At 43.2% G+C, this 21989-nt stretch overlaps 1 protein-coding gene across 5 annotated transcripts in view; it reads right to left on the bottom strand.

Annotated features, from left to right (window-relative positions):
- LOC122540918 (synaptic vesicle glycoprotein 2B-like) overlaps positions 1 to 21989 on the bottom strand; it is a 199233-nt gene that overhangs the window by 52941 nt on the left and 124303 nt on the right. The window contains exon 1 of one of the 5 annotated variants that reach the window (XM_043677220.1): positions 12745 to 12764. The exons of the other annotated variants lie outside the window; for them this stretch is intronic. The gene's annotated coding sequence lies outside the window, so the exon portion shown is untranslated. Of the gene's footprint in view, positions 1 to 12744; positions 12765 to 21989 lie in introns of those variants that run through there. 5 annotated transcript variants of the gene reach the window in all.

Genomic DNA, 21989 nt, shown 5'->3' with positions numbered 1-21989 from the left:
TAGGACCTTACCATTAAGTGTATAAGTCCTGCTAAGATTTGCTTTCCCAAAATGCAGCACCTCGCATTTATCTGAATTAAACTCCATCTGCCACTTCTCAGCCCATTGGTCCATCTGGTCAAGATCCTGTTGTAATCTGAGGTAACCCTCTTCGCTGTCCACTGCACCTCCAATTTTGATGTCATCTTCAACTTACTAACTGTACCTCTTATACTCACATCCAAATCATTTATGTAAATGACAAAAAGTAGAGGGCCCAGCACCGATCCTTGTGGCACTCCACTGGTCACAGGCCTCCAGTCTGAAAAACAACCCTCCACCACCACCCTCTTCTTTGTCAGGTGCACCTCGTGATTTCAAATAAACCTGTTAGACTATAACCTGGTGTGTCATGTGACTTCTGACAAATTTCAAATGATTTCAAGAATTATACTACAGAAGGAAAGGGATTCGGATTGATCAACAATATTGGCTGTGATTGGCTGAAGTGTTGCTATGGAGAAAGTAACAGGAAACTATAATTTCCCCAAACTGCTTGTATAATTCCAAAAAGAAGCAAGACAGGAACATATTCCTTTTCATGAACACATGATGAAAAGCAGAATGTCTCCCTTTGTAGCCATATTCAAGTTCACTACCACCAACTGGCTGAATGATTATTTTACTCAACTGTTACACTCTTGCCTCTGAGGCATACGTTCTCAACAAACAACATCAGAGCAAGAACAGGCCATTCAATCTGTTCCACCGTTAAAATAGATCATCACTGACCCATACATCCATCTCATTTACTCCTCTATCTTCCATACTGCTCAGTTAAGAAAAATTAGCAACCACTGTCTGAAAACTTTCAAATCCCACTAGAGGCAAGAGGGTTTTCTGAGTCTACCCCATCAACTTCTGTACTCAGTTTAAACACCTCAATCAGATTAGAGATCACACCAAATGTGAAGATATTTCCCCAAACCATTGCAAATGTAAAAGGAAGTGTGCTCTTATGACTAAAAATCATTATGTTATCAGATCATCTATAGCATTGTCACACAAGAATATTAGACCACCAATGTTATTCTGCAGCTTCACATTAATATAAGCCCTGTTTCAATAATTAAACTATAGATAACCAAAGGGAGGCCAAAGTTCCAATTAAATCAGAGTGTATCTTAAACTGTCTGAACCCTTGGATTTGATTGCATTTCTAAATACAATCTCTAAGATCTAGCAGTTGCTTTGTGCTCATCAAGGTCAATGCTGATAAAACAAAGACTTCTTCACATTTTGGCACTTAGAACCAATATTAAGAACGCCCATGTCATATATAATTGGTGTTATGTCCAGAAAAGACCCTTGCCCTGCCTTTTCAGTATTTTTAACTTCAGTCCCAGAAGGGTGTAACTCCCTTCCCTAGTGGACGAGTGAAATATTTCCATCTTCCCCAGCAGCACCCATATTATTTCTCTCCGTGAGGTTTCTAAATTAGTAACAATGTGGCATTGTTGGATGTCAGACATAATCTGTTGACGATGCTCATGAGGTAGTAGAATGAGAAAGTAATCTTCTCAACTTAGGAAAACCGAAAGAACTGCAGATGTTTTAAATCAGAAAGAAAAACAGAAATTGCTGAAAAAGCCAGCAGGCCTGGCAGCATCTGTGGAGAGAAATCATAATTAATGTTTCAGGTCAGACCTTTCCTCAGAACTCAATTTCTCCTCAGTGCTATATGGCTGATCCCATATCCCGAGATTACCATCCTTAGTCAAGGAGAAACTGCTTGTCAAATGCTCCCAAAATTTTATATTTCAATGTGATCTGCTCTCATTCTTCTAAACTCCAGAGATTGTAGCTCATTTACTGAATTTCTCCTCATGGGTCAGTGCTCTCATAACAGGCTTCAATCCAGCAAATTTTGTTCAGCCATTCTCTAATGCAGGTGCAGGTACATTCTCTTGAAACTGCCTGTCTAAACTCCCAAGTTGTCAGAAAACTGGATATCTTTTAGAACAGACCACACATCTTGTTATTTTACTCGATTAAAATGTACCAATCTGGATAAAAGCTGGAGATCACAGCGGGTCAGGCAGCATTCATGGAGAGAGAGCAAGCTAACTTTTTGAGTCTACATGACTCTTCATCAGAGCCTTCTAGACTCGAAACGTTAGCTTGTTTTCTCTCCATAGATGTTGCCTGACCCGCTGCAATCTCCAGCTTTTGTTGTTCTCAGTGCAGATTCCAGCATCTGCAGTAATTTGTTCCTCCAAACTGGATAAGTTGGTTAGATGCTACATGGCACCACATTTCTTGTCTCTTTCACCACTTCTGTGTGCCAGCTCATTCCTGTGCTTTACGTGACCCTTGACCTCACCTGGTTTGAACCATCCAATGTGCCGGACCTGAAATCTGGCAAAAGCCAAAATCTGGCACAAAAGCTTCAGCCTAAAGACTATTGGTTTTGAGGCAATGTATCTGCCTATCCTTTAGAGAAGGTGACCAAAACACCATGTGTGCTCTCAGCGAGGCCCTGTACACTTTTCACTGTATCTAGGTATATGTGACAATATTAAATAATTCTAAATCTAAAAAAAAATCGAAATACCTTTGCAGCAAGACTTCTTTGTACTAAAGGAAGCTTTGTAATAAAGTCCAACATACCATTTACATGTTTCATATTTGAAATTCAGTCCGATGCCAATTTCTTTAATTTTGAAAATGGTAATAGAACATAGAACATAGAAAAGTACAGCACAGAACAGGCCCTTTGGCCCACGATGTTGTGCCGAGATTTAATCGTACTGTCAAATATAGTAACTTAACCTACGTACCCGTCAACTCACTGCTATCCATGTGCATGTCCAACAGTCGCTTAAATGTCCCCAATGTATGGTCTAGAAACAATCACTAAAGGGGGATTGCTGTTCATTGTCCAGATACTTCCCCAAAATCCTACCTCACATTTGAGGCCAAGAAGGTTTGCAAAGTTTGGATTTAACATAAAAGCAATCTATCAAAAATGCAACAACTAAAATAATTTGTAATAATAACATTCAAAAATACTCACTAAGGTCAATGGAATCATTGACAGCTTTCACCTGTGGAGCGGTACCAAACAAGAAGAGCTGTCAGAAGTCATTCCGTGTCTATTGTAACACAGCTAGACTGGGTATTGTCAATCTGTCACTACCTTTGCATTGTACTCCAACAAGAGCAGATATTAGGCCACAGCTGTCCTTTATTGAAATGTGAGAGAATCATCTGAAGAATGTCATCACCTATGCCACATGAACAATCCAGAGAAAAACTCTTTAAAAAATCTGATTCTGTGAAATGATAAAATTATTGTTATTTTTAAAATGATTACAATCACATCTACAGTAAAGGCTTGTCTGATTCATTGCTGGTTCCCTGCATTTATGGGGGTGGCTTATGCCTCCAGAAAGCTTTTGTTAATACGCAGATGCATCTGTTCTGCTACTGTTTAAAGGGATACTGCCCTTTTGATCAAGATTTCCCAGCAACCTCCTTTGCATTTGTTTGCAAAGACTTAATACGCGCATCGTGCTTGTATTTCAGTCATTTACACATGATGCTACACATCAGAGAAAAACTCATATTATCCTCATCGCATAAAATTTTGGCCAAACATATTTTCACAATGAAATGCCTTTAATTATGTCAATGCAAGGATCCCAGGAGGAGTTCTATACAACGTCGCAGAAGCTTTCTGAACTCCCCAAATGGTTTCTTAATTTATTCCGTTCGGGAAGAACTGTTGTTGGTTAATTAAGCGCTGCTCAGCGGCTGTCCTTGTTTATTCTTTAATCTTCTGTGTTGCTAAGGTGAGAACTGTCGGTGTTGTTAAAATGGAAAACCAGCCACATCACCAGCCAAGTGTCAGTATCAAGCAGTTCTAGATCACCTAAAGTTCTTACTATTCACTCATGGGATATCACTGGCTCATAGCAAAATTCTCTCTATATCAACAATGTGCCTGGTTCCTACAGGCAGTTTCCTACACAGTGATAAGATATTTTTCTATTTTCCACGTCATCTATCTTGTCGCGACCTACAATGACCTCCAGGCTGGTGAAGCCTCAATTCTAAAAGCCTCATCAGTTTTCAGATCTCCCCTTGGACTGATCAAGCTTTTCATAGCCCTGCAGCCCTCACAAATATCTCATTTCTTGAATCTCTTGTCTCCTGCGCTTTCCCCGTTTTTAATCAGTCCACCCCCATCAGCTGCCTGAGACCATAGCTCTGAAATTCCCTCTCTACGCCTGAGACCATAGCTCTGAAATTCCCTCTCTACACCTTTCTCCCTCTTTGTCCTTTTAGATATTTCTTAAAACTTATCCCCGGCCATGCTTTTGGTCACTTGTCCTGCTATCTTCTTAAGTAACTCAGAGTCAAATTTTGTTTGATAATGCTTCAGTGATGCAATATTTTCCCACATGAAAGGTGCTATACAAATGCAACTTGCTGCTGTTGTACTAATTCTGCTTTCCCCTCCATCAAGAACAATGTCCAGCAGTACTTTCTCTACGAAAAAAAACTTGCCATTTAAGAAACCAGCCCGGACAGGTTATAGCACTGTTCCATTGCAGGTGAGATCCAAATCTGGATCTTCTAGTCCAGAGATAGGGGCAGTACCACTCTATTGCATTTATCATAGAAACTCTACAGTGTGGAAACAGGCCATTCAGCCCATTGAGTCCACACCGACCCTCCAAAAAGCATCACATCCAGACCCACCCACACCCTATACCTGTAACCCTGCATTTCCCATGGCTAATCCACGTAGTCTGCACATCTTTGGACTGTGGGAGGAAATTCACAGACTCAGGGAGAATGTACAAAGTCCACACGGCCAGTTCCCCAAGGGAAGAATCAGTGCTTTTCATGAATACCAGATGTGCTTCATAACTAACAAAGTAAAAATAAAATGTAGCCACTGTAACGAAGTAGGAAATGTGGCAACCAATGTCTGTACAGCAAGATCACACAAAAAAAACTATGTGATAACAATCACTTCTTTTATGATATTGAGCAAGTGATAAATAGAGGCCAGGACAACAGTGTAACCCTCCCTGCTACTGTTCTTCAAAATAGTGCTATGCGATCTTATATATCCATCTAAGCATGCTCCACAACCACCTGATGAGGGAGCGTTGCTCCAAAAGCTAGTGCTTCCAAATAAACCTGTTGGACAATAACCTGGTGTTGTGTGATGTTTAACTTTACCCATCCAAGTAGACAGATCAGGCCTTGATTTTCCATCTTGTTCAAAAGATGTCACCTCCAATAAAACAGCACTCGCTCAGTGCCGGAGTGAAAGGTCAGCCTAGATGTTTTTTCCCTAGCAAGTGTGTCTTGAAGGCAGTACCTCAGAGGTGAGATGGGTACCAACTGAGCCATGGCAGGCACAATCAGGTGACCATCTTTGACACTTCCATTTTACAATGTCAGGAAAGAGATAGTGGGCAAGCCTACTTGGTATTCCAGCAGCTTCCTGCTGGGACTTGAGGGAGGTTCCATTGGAATAATCAGTTAGCTCCTAACGAGGAGCTGTCCATCTTCCTTCCCACTTATCCACTCCACCCTCCACTCTGAACTTTCACCATCACCCCTCACGTTCATCTACTTATCGCACTCCCAGCTACCTTCCTCCCAGCCCCAGCCCCCCATCCCATTTATCTCTCCACCCCCCCTTAGGGCCCCCCACATTCCTGATGAAGAGCTTATGCTTGAAACGTTGACTCTCCTGCTCCTCGGATGCTGCCTGACCGGCTGTGCTTTTCCAGCTCCACAATTCTTGACTCTGATTTCCAGCGAGTTCCAGCAGCATCGGCACTGGAGATTAACAAGAGCTTCTGTGTCCCCGCCGGCCCCGGGACTCACCGATTTTCAGGCTATTTGAGGCAATCTTTCAGTCGGTACAAGTACGCAATATTGTGTCAGCCCAATTATGCCCAAAACATAGTATTTCAAATTATTCACACACAAATACAATTCATTTTTGAATTAAGGGCCTACAAGCAGATGCCAAGGTCCACCTGATAACTTAATTACCCACTCAGCTATTGTTTACGGGGCCAAAAAGTGTGGCACTGGAAAAGCAAAGCAGGTCAGGCAGTATCCAAAGTGCAGAAGAGTCGATGTTTCGGGCATAAGCCCTTCATCAGGAATGCTCTTTGAATCTGCCTGACCTGCTGTGCTTTTCCAGCGCTACACTGTTTGACTCTGTTCTCCAGCATCTGCAGTCCTCACTTTCTACTATTCTTTACTGGGCTCCATGCAAGGCCTCACTATTTGCTGATATATTAATTACAACCATGCTTATTACTGATTGACAGTTTCCAGTTGATCCTTGCTTCCGGTTTTTTCTATGATTTCCTCATCTTTTACCCCCCCGAGTCTTCCCTGAAGATGTCGTCTCCACAGTGATGGAGTTACCCTTGTGCTGCCAAATCCCAAATGTCCATTCCTCATGCCCTGGTTAAAGTGGCAAGTTATATAAGACTATTTAACCGAGGAGATTTGGTATCGTGAAGCCAATTCTGTTACGATCCCAGACTCACGTATGTACATAATGGTAGAGATGAACAGTCAGGATTTGGATTCCTTGGTGATATTCCTTTTTCTGAAACAGTGCCCACCTCAGCACCTCCTGTCCTATCAGTCGCAACAGTCCATAAGCCTTGGCACCCCAATGAATCATACTTTCACTTACCGGACCAGCAGAGGAGAGGGAGCTCATTTACTTTCATTGCAATTAATGTCATTTCCTGCAGCGACTTAGTTTCCTCAAAGTCATCTCTCACTGCCATTAATCCATGTTCATTAAAGCTGCTAATTAGCTGTGGTAATAGGATCTGCATTGTCAGCTAGTCTCCTCACTCCTGAATTTTTTGTATTAACCTGCTAACAACAAAAACCACAGCCAACCAGAGTGTTTCATGGAAAATGTAAATCTGATCCACACTTCACATCTCCCAAAGGGCTCCTGACACCACTTAGACAAACATGCCTCATGACCAATCTTACAAGAATATCCGAAACTAAAACTAATGCAATATTTATAAAATTACCCGTGCCAACTACTCCGTGACTTCCTTGAGTAAGGTTGCTATTTATTGACCATGGTTGCTACTCCACCACAGGGCGATGGTGCTGTATCGGTAATATCACTGAGGACAATAACATCAGATCTGACACCAAAATTATAGTATACAGAGATGTAATGGTTCCCACCCTCCTACATGACTCTGAGACTGACTACAGCAGACACCTCATGGTACTCGAGCAGTACCACCAACGTTGCCTGATCAGGGTCCAGTGACTCTGCTGGGAAGACAGACATACCAACACCAGCATCCTTGACCAGGTCAACATCCCCAGCATCGAGGCACTGATCCTGCTTGATTGGCTGCGATGGGTTGGGTACGTCATCCCCAAGACCGACACGAGACCCCCCAAGTAGGTGCTCTAACTGCCAGCTCCGAAACGGCAGGCGAGCCCCAGGTGGACAGAGGAAGCTCTTCAGGGATACCCTCAAGGCCTCACTGTGGAAGTGCGGCATTCCCACCGACACCTGCCAATCAGTGGCCCAAGACCATCCAAAGTTGAGGAGGAGCATCCAGGAAGGCGTCAATCACCTTGAGACTTGCCATCGGGAAAAAGTGGAAACCAGGAGAAAACAGTGTAAGGAGCCAGCTGCCACTCCTGTGCCCACCTTCTGCCCCTAATGTAGTAGAGCTTGTGTTAGCCACATAGGTCTGTCCGGCCACCTACGGACTCACCCTGAGAGTGGAAGAGAGTCATCCACGTCTGTGAGGGACAGCCGATTATAATGATGGCCCAGTGATGCAGGGGTGCAGACTAATACTCTTAAAAGTAGGGTTCAAATTCCAGCATTGCAACTGGTGCAGTTTAAATACAACTAATAAATCCGGGACCATAACAGTTATGATCAATTGTATGAAAAACCCATTTAGTTCACTAATATTAAAATCAGAATTTGCTGGAAAAACTCAGCAGGTCTGACAGCATCCAGTGACCCTTCTTCAGAACTGATTATAGCTGGGAAAATATCGGTGCATATGCTAAAGATGGAGTGGTGGGAAAGGGGAGGAGTAAACAGGAGGCGGTGCTGGAGCCCAGAGAGAGAGAGAGAGAAAACAAACAGTTGGACAGACAAAGGTATGGGCTGAAAAATGTGTTGCTGGAAAAGCGCAGCAGGTCAGGCAGCATCCAAGGAGCAAGAGAATCGACATTTCGGGCATAAACCCTTCTTCAGGAATGAGGAGGGTGTGCCAAGCAGGCTAAGATAAAAGGTAGGGAGGAGGGACTTGGGGGAAGGGCGTTGGGAATGCGATAGGTGGAAGGAGGTTAAGGTGAGGGTGATAGTCCGGAGAAGGGGTGGGGGTGGAGAGGTCGGGAAGAAGATTGCAGGTCAAGAAGGCGGTGCTGAGTCCGAGGGTTGAGACTGAGATAAGGTGGGGGGAGGGGAAATGAGGAAGCTGGAGAAATGCTGCCTGACCTGCTGCGCTTTTCCAGCAATACATTTTTCAGCTCTGATCTCCAGCATCCATAGTCCTCACTTTCTCCTAGACAAAGGTATGGGTAAAAGTCAGCCTGGGAGAATGAATAGCTGCTATGGGAACCATTAATGGCTGACAATGGTTTGTTTGTGGTAGAAGCCTGGGTGATGACAAGACCTGGTATGTGGGAGTTCACCAATGGGAAAAAAATTGGTTATCTTTGTCTGGTGTGGCCTATGTAGAACCTCAGGCCCACAATGCTGTAATTGACCCTTAATTACTCTCTATCCACACAGTTGAAGGGATGTGTGAGAAATGCTGCCTTTCCAAGAATAATCTCATCCCATGAAAAAATAAAATAAAACAAATGAATTGAAGTGCAACATTTTCACCCAGAAGATATTGCATACGTGGAATGAACTGCTAGAGGAATTGGTGGATTTTGGTACAATTTCAACATTTGAAAAGATTTCGGATAAGGACATGAATGGGAAGGTTTGAAGGGATATGGACCAAATGCAGGCAGGTGGGACTAATTTAGTTTGGAAACATGGTTGGTTTGGGCTGGTTGGACCAAAGGTTCTGTTTCCATGCTGTATGACTCTAGGACTCGAATGGGAAAAGTTTAGAGGGATATGGGCCAAACGCAGACAAATGGGACTAGTTTAGTTTGGGAAACCTGCTTGGCGTGAATGAGTTGGGTCTGTTTCTTCGCTGACTATATAAACTTATGACTCTATAAAAGAAAGCACCCAGGTATCAATAAGCAGTTTGCCCTTGGTTGAGCATGGGAAGGAATGAGTGAGGGAGACTATAACTGTAAAAAGCAGCAGGCTTAATCGCACAACAAGTAAACAAGCACTATTAAACATTCCAGGAAAATCGTAGTAGATCAGCAGCTGTTGCCGTGAAAGCTTCAATCAGAAAACTGGGCTGTACTCTGAAAAAAAACAATTAAATCGAAAATAGGTTTTCTTCTACATTAGAGCCTTTCACTTCAGCAGGGTGGCCATTAGAAATGGTCATCTGGGATGAGGCAGCAGTGGGTAGCTAGCAGCTTAGACCATTTATCAGCTCTGAAAGCACATGTCATCCTAATCCACTCCCCCAAAAATGTACAGAATTTAGTCAGCTTCCTTACTCTAATCTCAGAATAACATTGAGAAAAAAGAAATTGGATTAACCTTGAATTGATTTGGGACCAATGCAATCCTGTACTTCCAGTGAGTGTCGACCATTCATACTCCAGACTGCCCCTCATTTGGTACCAAATTTTAATTCAGCTGAAGGTGCGGTGGGAAGCGGAATTGTGCAGAAGTGTCAGTTCTGGCCGTACGACTATTGTTTAGAACATAATGGGCCCAAGTTCTGTTCTTAAAACGTAAGAATATGATCCAGTCTGACATTTCCATGTAATACTGTGGGAAGAGCTGTATCTTTTCGTTGTCGCTTTGACGTTTGTGCCAGGCCTGATGAATGGGGACAATCTCATGGCACTGTTTGAGGAGGAATGGGGTTGTCTGATATCTATCCCTTCAACAAGATCAGGAAAATAGACAATAAATTCAAGAAGATTGATAATAAAAGTAGACAGTGCTGGAGAGACTCAACAACATCTGTAGAGTGAGAAACGGAGTTAAAGGCTGGGATTTTATCGGAGACATAAGATTAGATTAGCTTCCCTATGGTATGGAAATAGGCCCATCGGCCCAACAAGTTCACACCGACCCTCCAAACAGCAACCCACACAGACCATTTCCCCTACCTTATAGTAACCCATAACTAACACACCCAAAACTATGGGCAATTTATCAGCCAATTCACCGAACCTGCACATCTTTTGGATTGTGGGAGGAAACTGGACCACCTGGAGGAAACCCACACAGACACAGGGAGAATGTGCAAACTCCAGACAGAAAGTCGCCGAGGCTGAAATCGAACCCAGGTCCCTGGTGCTCTGAGCCCACAGTGCCGCCTACATTATTAGTAGAATAATTACTGGAATAAATAAGGGACATTTCTATTGGTTATGTTTTGCCAGCGGTAGACCACTTTTCCCCTTCCACGATGAAAGAATAGAAGGCCACTAAGAGATTGGGTGGCAGGCTCTGTGAAACAAAAAGCGGGCAGACCCTCAAGATCCAACAATTCACCCAGCCCTGAACATTTTTAAAGTTTTGGAACCTACCTGCTTTGAACTCAAAGTCTCCTGCATGTCTTGACAGCAAACTACTGCTGCTGGCATAGCTGCTGAGGCTTCAGAGTTGGCCACTCAGTGCGGAGAGACCAACTACCATCTTTGACAGGCGAAACAATGGCTCAGTGATTAGCGCTGCCTCCTCGCACTGCCAGGGACCTGGGTTTAATACCAGCCTTAAGCAACTGTCTGTGTGGAGTTTGCAAGTTCTCCCGGTGTCTGCGCTGGTTTCTGCCGGGTGCTCCGGTTTCCTCCCACAGTCCACGTAGGTCATTCGGCCACACTACACGACCCAGGTTAGGTCGGTTAGCCATGGTTAATGCAGGATCTTAAGTGATTGGGTGGGAGGGTCTGTGCAGACTTGATAGGCCGAATGGCCTGTTTCTATACTGTAGGTATTCCATTGGCTTTCTGGCAACTGCCTCGAGAAAAATTGCTGCTTATTAAGAGGTTAAGGTATGGTAATCAGTCACTCACATCTGTTTTCCACCATAATGTATTCATCACAGGGAAGTGCTATAGGTACACACGCTGACGTCAAATGTTAAAAAGGGAAATACTCCCCACAGTGAGAGCATCGCTGAACAGCAAACACATGAGAATACCTAAAATAAAATGGCCTTCAGCTTTTCCTTGCATTTTCCTGACCTGTTTCTACTTAATTGCCTGTAGGCATGGCAACAACGAAAAACTGTGAAAAACACAAACAACCTGTGTGATTAAAACACTCTGCTATATATCTGAAACAGAAAGAGAGAACTTTAGAAGATTTTTACAGAAGCCCAGCCTAGTTCGATCTCCAGAGGAAACTGCCTATATAAAGCACAAAGGATCTGAGCTAAAATGGGGCCAACAGAACCTGGGAAAATGATGAAAGATTAATTACACTGCATACAAAACCTTTTTTAATTTTTGTGCTAATGGTACTCTTCTGTCTTACTTTCTATAAAGCACTCCTCTGCATTAGATTCCACTCCTTACCTCAATACTCCACTGAACAGATCCACTTGATAGTTTAAAGTGAAGACTGTGTTCATCCTGGGAGATGTGGCTGAAAGTCACTCCGCAGTGTTCTATCATGGCAGCAATGCATGTGTGCACACAGTGATGTTGTTACAGCTTGATGCAGGGTTTTGATTCAAGTTATATCCCTGTGTTGGATAAAGCAGAATGTTCTGGAAGCACATTAGTGTGTCTTTTACCATCTGCACGGAGTAAGAATGAACCACTTGCAGAATGGTTTCAATGATGGAGTCATGTCCCAACTATTAAACCTGCCCCTTCCTGTTTGCAAAACCAGCTGTGCTTTCTCAAGCATTCTGCTTTACGGAGAGACAAATGTCAAGCCTTCATTTTTGTTAACTTTTCAGCTCAAAGTACAAAGGTTTACTGAGTATTTTTCACAAAGAGATGCAGCCCCTTTAACTAAAACTCAGTTCAAAATGGAGAGCAAATGGAGGAGACAGATGTTTATTAGGAACAGATAATATTCATAATATCAAAGATTGCATCCATCACTTCTGTGAACAAATGTCCTGGTTGGATCTATCACACCTGCCTAAAGATCTTTTTCCTCTGACCATAACAGGGATACTTTTGCACAGCTGCTGCATGTAAACGAGTTAAGCAAAACCTGGCCTCATCATACTAACAGAGAATCCTGGACTGTGTCAGAATCCCTGCATTTCTACAGCCTCTGGGTGTGGCTGATTTATATTGGTCATTGGCAAGTATTCATTGATTCAGACAGCGAGTGCTGTCTGCATACTGATGCCAACCTGAAGTTAAATGCAAATTCAGACTACTTTAGATGATCAGCAATTGGCAATCCAAACCAAAATTCCACCATTTGACACATAGAAGGTTCATTGCAGAATTAACAATGATAAATATACATGGGTGCATTTATGTGCCACACAAACAATACTGCAGGTTATTGTGCACATGTGGCATGAACCTTGAGTCTAGGACCGGAACAAATAGGCTCATTGAAGAAGGAACACATGCTGTTACCTCTGGTTGCACAGTTATGATGGGCTGAATGGCCTTCATCTACGCTGTCCATTCCCATGGACTGGATTTTCTAAGGCGTGTCAATCTCATGCCACTCTGTTCTTTCTTTATTATGCAATGAAAGAGCTCATTGTTTCTAATAGGACCTTCCAGGCAGGACGCCTTCTGAAATACAGAGCTGTACTTCCATTCTGACAGGTCCATCATACTGTAGAACAGAAGAGGTGAGGGCCTTCTCAACATCAGTCACTAGCCATATTCTGAAATTCAAAAGTCATTACTGGCAAACACTGTGACAGAAGCTGTTAGAGTGAGGACATCAGCTCACTGTGAGGCTAGGTACTAGGAGGGCTGAGTGTCAGGCGGGTAAGGTGTCAAGTGTGTAAAGGTTAGTGTGCCAAGGAGCAGTGGGTCAGGTAGATGGTGGGTCAGGTAGATAGTGGGTCAGGTAAGTGGTGAAGTTTTTAGGGTAGGTCGGGGTGGGTGATTAATTTCAGCGAGGGGTGGGGAATGTCAGATCCTTAGGGGAATTGGACATGCAGCAGAAGAGGGGAGTGGTGGTGGGATGTGTAGGTGTGAGCACTTTCAGATCCGGGAGCGGGGATAGGGGAATGGAGGGGAGTGGTGGTGGAATCAGAGCAATGGGTGGTCAGGTAGAGGACAGGTGTGCAGTTCAATACCAGGGATGTTGGGTGCTGGGGAAAAGCAGGGGTGTTGAATCTGATGGCTATAAAGGGTGTAGGGGAGGTGCCGATGGGGGTACACTATAAGCTACATTGGATGACTAGTTTCTCAGGAACTAGTCTTTAATGGACAAACTTTCTCTGAGTAGCCATTTTACTGAATTATAGTGAAGCATTCTGTGTTCACTGATTTAAATGGATACTTTCAGAAGGTTCCAGGCCTCAGGGTCTGCCCAGCAAACTCTTCAATTTCCCAGGCAATTACTTTCAGAGTCCGCTACGACAGGGATTCAGCAGGGTCTCAACGTGCAACTCCCAACTACACCAGAAACAAGGACCTGGCCATAGGAAAATCTGGGGCTCATTGAATGGTCCAGTAAACTAGTGCAGTTTATTGCTGAACTGTACAGACTTTAGTGGCATCAATCGTCAGGGTGCAATAATTGAAGTGATGGCATGGTGGCTCAGTGGTTAGCACTGTAGCCTCACGGTGCCGGGGAGCCAGGTTAGATTCTAGCCTTGGGCGACTGTCTGTGTGGAGTTTGCACATTCTCCCCAGTCCAAAGATGTGCAGGCTAGGTGGATTGGCCACATGGTTACGAGGATGGGGGATGGGTCTGGGTGGGATGCTCTTCAGAGGTTTGGTATGGACTCAATGGGCCAAAGACCTGCTTCCAAGCTGTAGCGACTCTAGATGTTAGCATCCTGAGCCTTACCATGAGACCACAAGATGTAGGAAGAGGAGTAAGCCATTCAGCCTATCGAGTCTGATCTGTCATTGAATGGAATTATGGCTCTGCAGTGATTTGTTTAGGAAGTGTAGCTCTATGGATGTTAGTTTAAGGGCTGGATGGGGAGGAAGCAGAGCAGCAGTGATTCCTGTCTTGGGTCAAATAGCTCAGTGTATGCACTTGTCATGCTGGACATAACTAATGGAAGTTTGGATAACCTGTAGCCCAGCATAGAGGCAACATCTTTGGAAAGGGGAATTGGCAAGAATATAGGGGTAAGAAACCTATAGCACTAAACAAGCAGTGTTGCAACTTTTAGCTATGGTGCATTAACCAGAACTGATATCAGGTGGTCCATATGGCAGATAAATATTTGTAACTGACTGCTTTCCTCTTTCCAAGACACATTTTTACAGAATATATACCTTTGCCAAAATATAGCTGATCAGAGTGCAAATATTCTTTGGACTTTTTTATTTAAAGCCTTTAGCATCCAAAACATAAGCTTACTGTCTGAAGACACCTTCCCCATTTGCTGATGTAAACGCTGGAAGGTCCGCATTCCTGATTTTAATGATGTTTTTCCCCCAAGTATCAGAATGACAAGGTCTTGCCTATAAGAGAGTTGTTTCATGAAATGACTTAGCCACCAGGCAGAACTGTGCGAGTCAAAGATTTGAAATCTTATTTTGTTTTGCAGGAATTAAGATGTCAATTTGATGAAACACAGAAAAAAAACCAAAATTATACTTCAAAACAGAAAGATGGAAAATAGAGAATAACAGAAATGACTGTAATGTAAGCAGAATTACAAGGGGCAATGTTTTAACTCTTTCCCACAATGCAGCTTTGAGTCAGGGAGAAAGTAAAACTGTAAAAGACAATCTCAAATCTATTTTTGACAGACGATAGACGAGAGATGGAGCATTAGTCATTAGAATTTAATGAGATTGCATACCTCAGATTTTAATCTCCATTTTAAATTGAACCCTGGCCAATTCAGTTTCCCAGGACTCAGGAAATCTGACTGCTACCAGGAGCCAATAAAGGAAGATGATGACCTCTTGACCATGTCATGACTTAACTGTGAAGACAACAATATCACTGAGGTCTGGGCTCCAGCCCTGGGTGATGTTGGTTCAAGTCCCACATTTACAGCTGGTGGAGTTTAAGTTGAATTTTTTTTTAAATTGCCAGTCATCATTACCCTCCTTGGTTGTAAGAAGTCACCTGGTTCACGACTGCTCTTTCTAGAAAGAAATCTGCCGACTTGACCCAGTCACAATATTCCTAACTCAAAGCCATGTGGCTGACTTTTAACTGCATTCTAAAATGGTCCAGGAAGCCACTTAGTTGAAGGGAAATCAGGGTTTAGTAATAAATCACCAGAACCCCACTCACATCCTACAAAATGGGGAATAAAAAGGTCCAGAAAGCAAGCATCTTTCTGCGCCCCTGCTGGATCCAGCTCACCAGCTTCCAGACTCCCATGCAATGAAAATGCCCCGTCCCCACCCATAATGGCTTCAAAGACATCCCAACTCCTACCTCCCAGCCTGGTCTTCCCAGTGCTTTCTTCATTCCTCTATTCTCCCTGGTTGTGGCCTTTCAGCCAGGATTTCTCAATTTCTTTCCCCCATCCTCTGCAGCACTCCCCCACAAATTTGCTACACTACATTACTGACCTCCAATTATCATTCTCCCATTCACCCTTCACTCTCCAATCTCACCAATTTCCAATACCTCCATCCAGCCTGCACCAGGACTGGGATCTGGAGCTATAGAACAACACACACCAGATAGCCTTGCACAATCCGAATGACTGTAGCCACAAATTCAGCATTAAAACTACTCATCAGACAGCAAGACCTGAGAAAATATTAATCTCCCACATTTCCCAATTGTAAAACTGCCCCCCTTTTCCCTTTCTGTAAATATTGGGCAATTAGGTGTGACATTTTTTAACTTTAAATAGGGATTTTAGGGGCTTTCCAGTGGCTTATTCTTGTAACTTGATGTTATCCTTCCATTCATAAAAGCTATATCTGTTGATTTAATTGATTTATCACTATATCACTGAAAGGATCCAGTCAGCCACTTTAGGGAGCTAGCTGTACCCACCTACCTGTCATCTAACATCTAACTTTAATTGTAAACTTAACTTTAACCATAGTTAAATGACAGCTTTAGTATGGAAGGGCAAAATGTGGCAAGTAGGTTTGGAGGGCTTGTTCCTGTGCTGTACTGTTCTTTGTTCTTTGTTCATAGTTTATTCTGCTCTGAGTTTATGCCCTGAACACAGCATTATTTCCCTTCCTGTTTTATTTCATTTCCTGTACTTCTGTTCACACCTTTTTTTATTAATTTTGAAAATGACAAACACATTCAGATCCAGAGACAATAAATGGCAATGCGTGGGTTTGAGTGGAGATTAATATCCGATACAGAAGAGAAAGATAAGGCTCGCAGCCGCTCAGCTTGTTAAATCACAAAGCAGAAAGCTGTCTGAGACACAGGATGGATCAAGTGTATGAGACAACTGACAACTCAATGCAACAGGTCCACATCCGTCAGAAATTCACCTGCACCTCTACCAATGTCATCTACTGCATCCATTGCACCCGGTGTGGTCTCCTCTACATCGGGGAGACAGGACGTCTTCCTGCGGATCGTTTCAGAGAACATCTCTGGGACATCTGCACCCACCAACCCCATCGCCCCGTGGCCAAACACTTCAACTCCCCCTCCCACTCAGTCAAGGGCATGCAGGTCCTGGGCCTCCTCCACCACCAAACCGTTACCACCCGATGACTGGAGGAGGAACACCTCATATTCTGCCTTGGGACCCAGCAACCACATGGGATAAATGTGGATTTCAACAGCTTCCTCATTTCCTCTTCCCCCACAATATCCCAGTCCCAAGCCTCCAACTCGGCACCACCCTCCAAACCCGTCCATTGCTGCCCCCTCTGACCTATCACCTTCTCCCTCACCTTCATCCACCTAACGCTTTCCCAGATACCTCCCCCTATCCAACCCCCCTCCCCTTCCCCATTTATCTCTCAGCCCGCCCCACAAACTTCAATCCTGATGAAGGGCTCCTGCTCCTCCGATGCTGCCTGACCTGCTGTGCTTTTTCAGCACCACACTCTCGACTCTGATCTCCAGCATCTGCAGTCCTCACTTTCTCCTAGGTCTAGTGAAAACCAAGTTAGCAAAGGGAAACATTGTGTGACATTCTCGGGCTAAACAGAATCCAAAAAAAAAGTCATCTTTGCCAGGTTTTCACAATCTTGACTTTACCACACCTGTTCAGTGCCCTGAAGAAAAGCACAACTTATCTCATTAGAACATAAGAAATAGGAGCAGGAGGAGGCCATCTGGCCCATCAAGCCTGCTCCGCCATTTAATAAGATCATGGCTGATCTTTTTACCTGCCCGCTCACCATAAACCTTAATTCCTTTATTGTTCAAAAAGCTATCTATCTTTGCCTTAAAAACATCCAATGAAGTCGCCTCAACTGCTTCATGGAGCAAGGAATTCCATAGAGTCCCAACCCTTTAAGTGAAGAAGTTCCTCCTCTACCCAGTCCTAAATCAGCTCCCCCTTATTTTAAGGCTATGTCCCCTAGTTCTAGCTTCACCCGCCAGTGGATACAGCCTCCCTGCTTCTATCTTGTCTATTCCCTTTATAATTTTCCTATTTTATTTCAAAAACTATTCAAACCTAAGAAGTGACAATCTATTCTCATGGCTCTCATACTCTTGTCGTGTTGCCCGCCACACTTAGCTACTCATGCCAACCAGAACAACTCAGGAACTTTGGAATCCATGTTTTCCTCTGAGCATTGGCCACCTTAGTTGGTATGTAGCTCTACACCCACATTATACATGTGCCTTGGAGTATTTTAAAGGTCGGGATCCAGTTTACTGTCATTCCCACTTTTGATTTGTTTGTTCATGGATACAGGTTTCACTGGCTGAGCCAGCATTTAATACCCAACCCTAATAGCCCTGGATAATATGGTGGTGAGCTGCCACCTTGAATCATTGCAGTCCTTTGGATGAAGGGCCAACCCACTCGAAGCAACAGGGCAATCAGAGGATGGTAGCTCCTCGCTCCTAAAGTTCACTGATGGAGGTCTCCTCCCCAGGAAATCCAGCAGCAATTCAAGATGAGGGACTTGGAGGGGACTTGCATGGGATAGTGTTCCCATGTATCTACTGCCCATTTCCTTTTAGATGGAAGTGGTCAAGGGTTTGGAAAATGGCACCTGAAGATCTTTGGTGAATCTCTAAGGTGCATCTGGTAGATAGTGCACCCTGTTGTCCATGATGGAGGGAGTGAATACTTGTGGATGTGGTGCCAAACAAGCAGACAGCTTTATTCTGGATGGTGTCAAGGGAAGATAATTGAGGAAGCAGCTGAAGATAATTGGGCCTAGGTCACTACCCTGAGGAACTCGTGCAGAAGAACAATTTTTAAAATTAAATTTGTGGAATCACTGGCATTGGAGATCTATGAGAATTGGGTGATGGATGAATGAAATGTAGCACTGAACAGGACAAGAGTGTCAGAGATGCAGATATGTTCTACAGAAGATTCTAAGATGGCAACGAGAGGAACATTTGGAACCACAGTGGGAAATACACACTGGGGAACCTTTTCAACTTTCTCAACCTTGCATGAGGTGAGATGACCCTCATGTTAAATTCCCCACCAGTCATCTCTCTTTAATGAGAGAGTGGGACTACGGCCACGTTACCTCTCACTTTACAGAAATTATGTGGAATACGTAGTGGGGCATGCAGAACACATTAAAGGAAAATAGGGTATAAAGAATAAAATGAAGGAATAACGGGATTTGCGCAAATACAAAAATACTATATAAACCAATGTATTGGGGAATAGATAAGGATGTATAGCAAAGAACACAAAATATTTAATGAAGAACAATGAACTACGTGCGACACACAATAGGAGGCAGTAATGGTGTAGAAAGTATAGGAATGTACAGAATACTGTATGCAACAAAGAAGAATTAGATTCAGAGAATAAAAGATAATGGGTTGCAATTGCAGGATATGAAGTTAAGAGTTTCAGAACTAATGAGGGACATGCTTTAAACAGGGACCTACGAAGATACAGTACAAAAGATTTGTGTGATATCAACATTCTATGCAGGCTGGAATCAAATGTTCTTGTTAGGCACTAATTATTAGGATAATTCTACAAGATTAGTCTCCCTGTCGCATAGGTTATGGAATCCACATTTAAATTGGAACAGTTTAATACAAAGCGTAGGGAGCCCAAGATGAACTTCCTTGCCATAAAATATACAATACTCTGTGGTACAACTAAAAGAAAAGAAGTTCCATTAACTGAAGCAGTTTTTACAGCCTCAGTATTCCCCAAAGCTTTTTACAGCAAGTGAAGCACTGTTACAATGTAATCCATGTTGTATTGCAGGAGGAACAGCAGTCAATTTGTACACAGTAAGCTCTGACAGTCAGTAATGAGGTAAATGACTGTTGATGAATATTGCTCAGAAGGACAGGGAAGCTCAGCCACTCTTTTTCAAAAAATGCCATTCCACATCTCCTTGAGCTGGCAGATAAAGCCAAGGTTTAATAATGTATTAGAAGGAAAGGACCACCAAAAACATAGCGCTTACACAGAGCTGCTTTAATGATGCAAATGAAATTAGGAACTCAAGCCTCTAGAGTAGGACTGGAACCTACAATCTTTTGTCTCAGTGGTCATTGCCTTGTCACTGAATTCTGTGGCGTGCCATTTGAGAGACATCACATTTACCTATGTAAAATATTTTAATCTGCTTCCACAAATCAGCTTCCAACGGAATGCTTTTTGTCAAAGCATTTGTTGACAGGGGTATCTGTAATTTATTGTCCATTCCCAGTTGCCCTGGCCTAATACTGAATAACCACTTCAGAGGCAAGTTACGAGTCATCCACGTTACTGTCGGACTGGAGTCACACACAAGCCAAGTCATGTATGAACAACAGGCTTCCTGCCCTAAAGAACAGCAGTGAATAAGTTAGAATTTAACAACCATCTGTCCAAATCTGCAAAACTTTGCAGATTTGCTCTTAATTGAAGTCCCATGTTTAAAATGAGACGTGAATGCATGTTTTTTGGAATTAATACTTCAGTTGCTTTGGTTACTGGATCAGTAACGTAACCAGCGTGCTATTTTACCCTTCAGTTGTTCATGGAACAGGACAACCAGAAGACCAAGGATCTTAGATCCTGATGACAGTTCCACATTCCAATTAAAGGTCTGGTAGGTTTCTTTTATATACAAATTCAACTACATTTCACCTCATCAGCTGTTTAATCCAATATATCTCATAGAATGAAGTTTATTCCATCACTTGATGTCAGAATGGAAAACATCTCTGACATTAGGCAAGAAGGGGAATGGATTTTCCTCCAAGTGATTAATCATCATTGCAAGATTCTCTGCCCTCTGAGTAGAATTTTGGTATTTGTTTTACAGGAGCAATTATGTGGTCAAGAGAAGACCCTTTGGAAAATGCATTAATCAGTATTGCAAGCAAATATTCTGTAAATCAATGATGAAGTATATTACCATAAAATGTTACATATAGGGCATACTTTAGCATTGATTAAAGATCTAAAGACCTACATATTGTAGCTAATGCACCACCTTTGCAGAAACAGGCTCAAAATTATAATGTGAAGTTAATAGAGCAAAATGAGAGACTTTTTTTGCACTGAATAACAAGTCTGTAACCACAAGGCCCACCCAAAACCACCCCAACCTCTGTCATTGAATTCCAGCATGCAACTGACGTGTGCGCGTGCGCATGTGTTTGTGTGTGTGTGTGTGTGTGTGTGCGCACACGCATGCACTCAAAGAGGGGATTGGTTAGTTCAGTTAGCTGTATGGCTAATTTGCAATGCAAAGTGATGCCAACAGCATGGGTTCAATTTCTCTCACCTCCTGAGGTTACTATAAATAACACTCTTTCTCAACCTCTCTCCTCACCTGAGGCGTGGTGACCCTCAGGTTAAACCACCACGAATCATCTGTCTCCAATGAGAAGAGCAGTCCCATGACCCTTTGGGAGTATGGCAACTTTATCTTTGCACTCAATGACTGAGCTACAAAACATCATCAATGCATTCACGGAGCTGCGCTTTTCCAGCAACACATTTCCATCTCTGATCTCCAGCATCTGCAGACCTCACTTTCTCCTCAACTTTATCTTTGCACTCAATGACTGAGCTACAAAACATCATCAATGCATTCACGGAGGTATCTGAGAGAATGAGCCCAAGGCTATACATTCACACGACAAAAGTGCTGTACCAGCCTGCTTCTGCCACACAACGCTGCCCCAAATATCAAATCCACAGTGAGCCACTGAGAAACATGGATTAATTCTCAGAAATCAGAAGTCTCCTTTCAATAATGGCAGAAGGTGACAATGAAATTCAACATACTCTTCAGTGTGCCAGTACTGCCACCTAAGGAACACTGTGTTTGATGACAAAGAACTCAAACCTAGTACCAAGCTCATGGTCTACAGAGTGGCAGTGTTACCAGCACTTCTGAGTGTCTCAGAGGGAGGAAGACAGAGAGAGAGAGGTTGGGAGGAAGAAAGAGGGTGTGTGAGTGAGAGACGAAGGAAGGTTGAGGTGGCAGAAAATTAAAGAGTTTGTGTGGAAGGGAGGGAGAGACGGAGGAGTGAGAGGGAGAGAGGAACAACCTTCAGCTTAAGATTTATTCAATTCCACAGGCTATCACTGTGGGATTTGAACCCATGCCCTCAGAGGACTAGC

Source organism: Chiloscyllium plagiosum, chromosome 36, assembly GCF_004010195.1.
Source record: "Chiloscyllium plagiosum isolate BGI_BamShark_2017 chromosome 36, ASM401019v2, whole genome shotgun sequence".
NCBI lineage: Eukaryota > Metazoa > Chordata > Chondrichthyes > Orectolobiformes > Hemiscylliidae > Chiloscyllium > Chiloscyllium plagiosum.
Note: the sequence above shows the minus strand (reverse complement) of the source record. Positions and strands in the feature narration are given on the sequence as shown.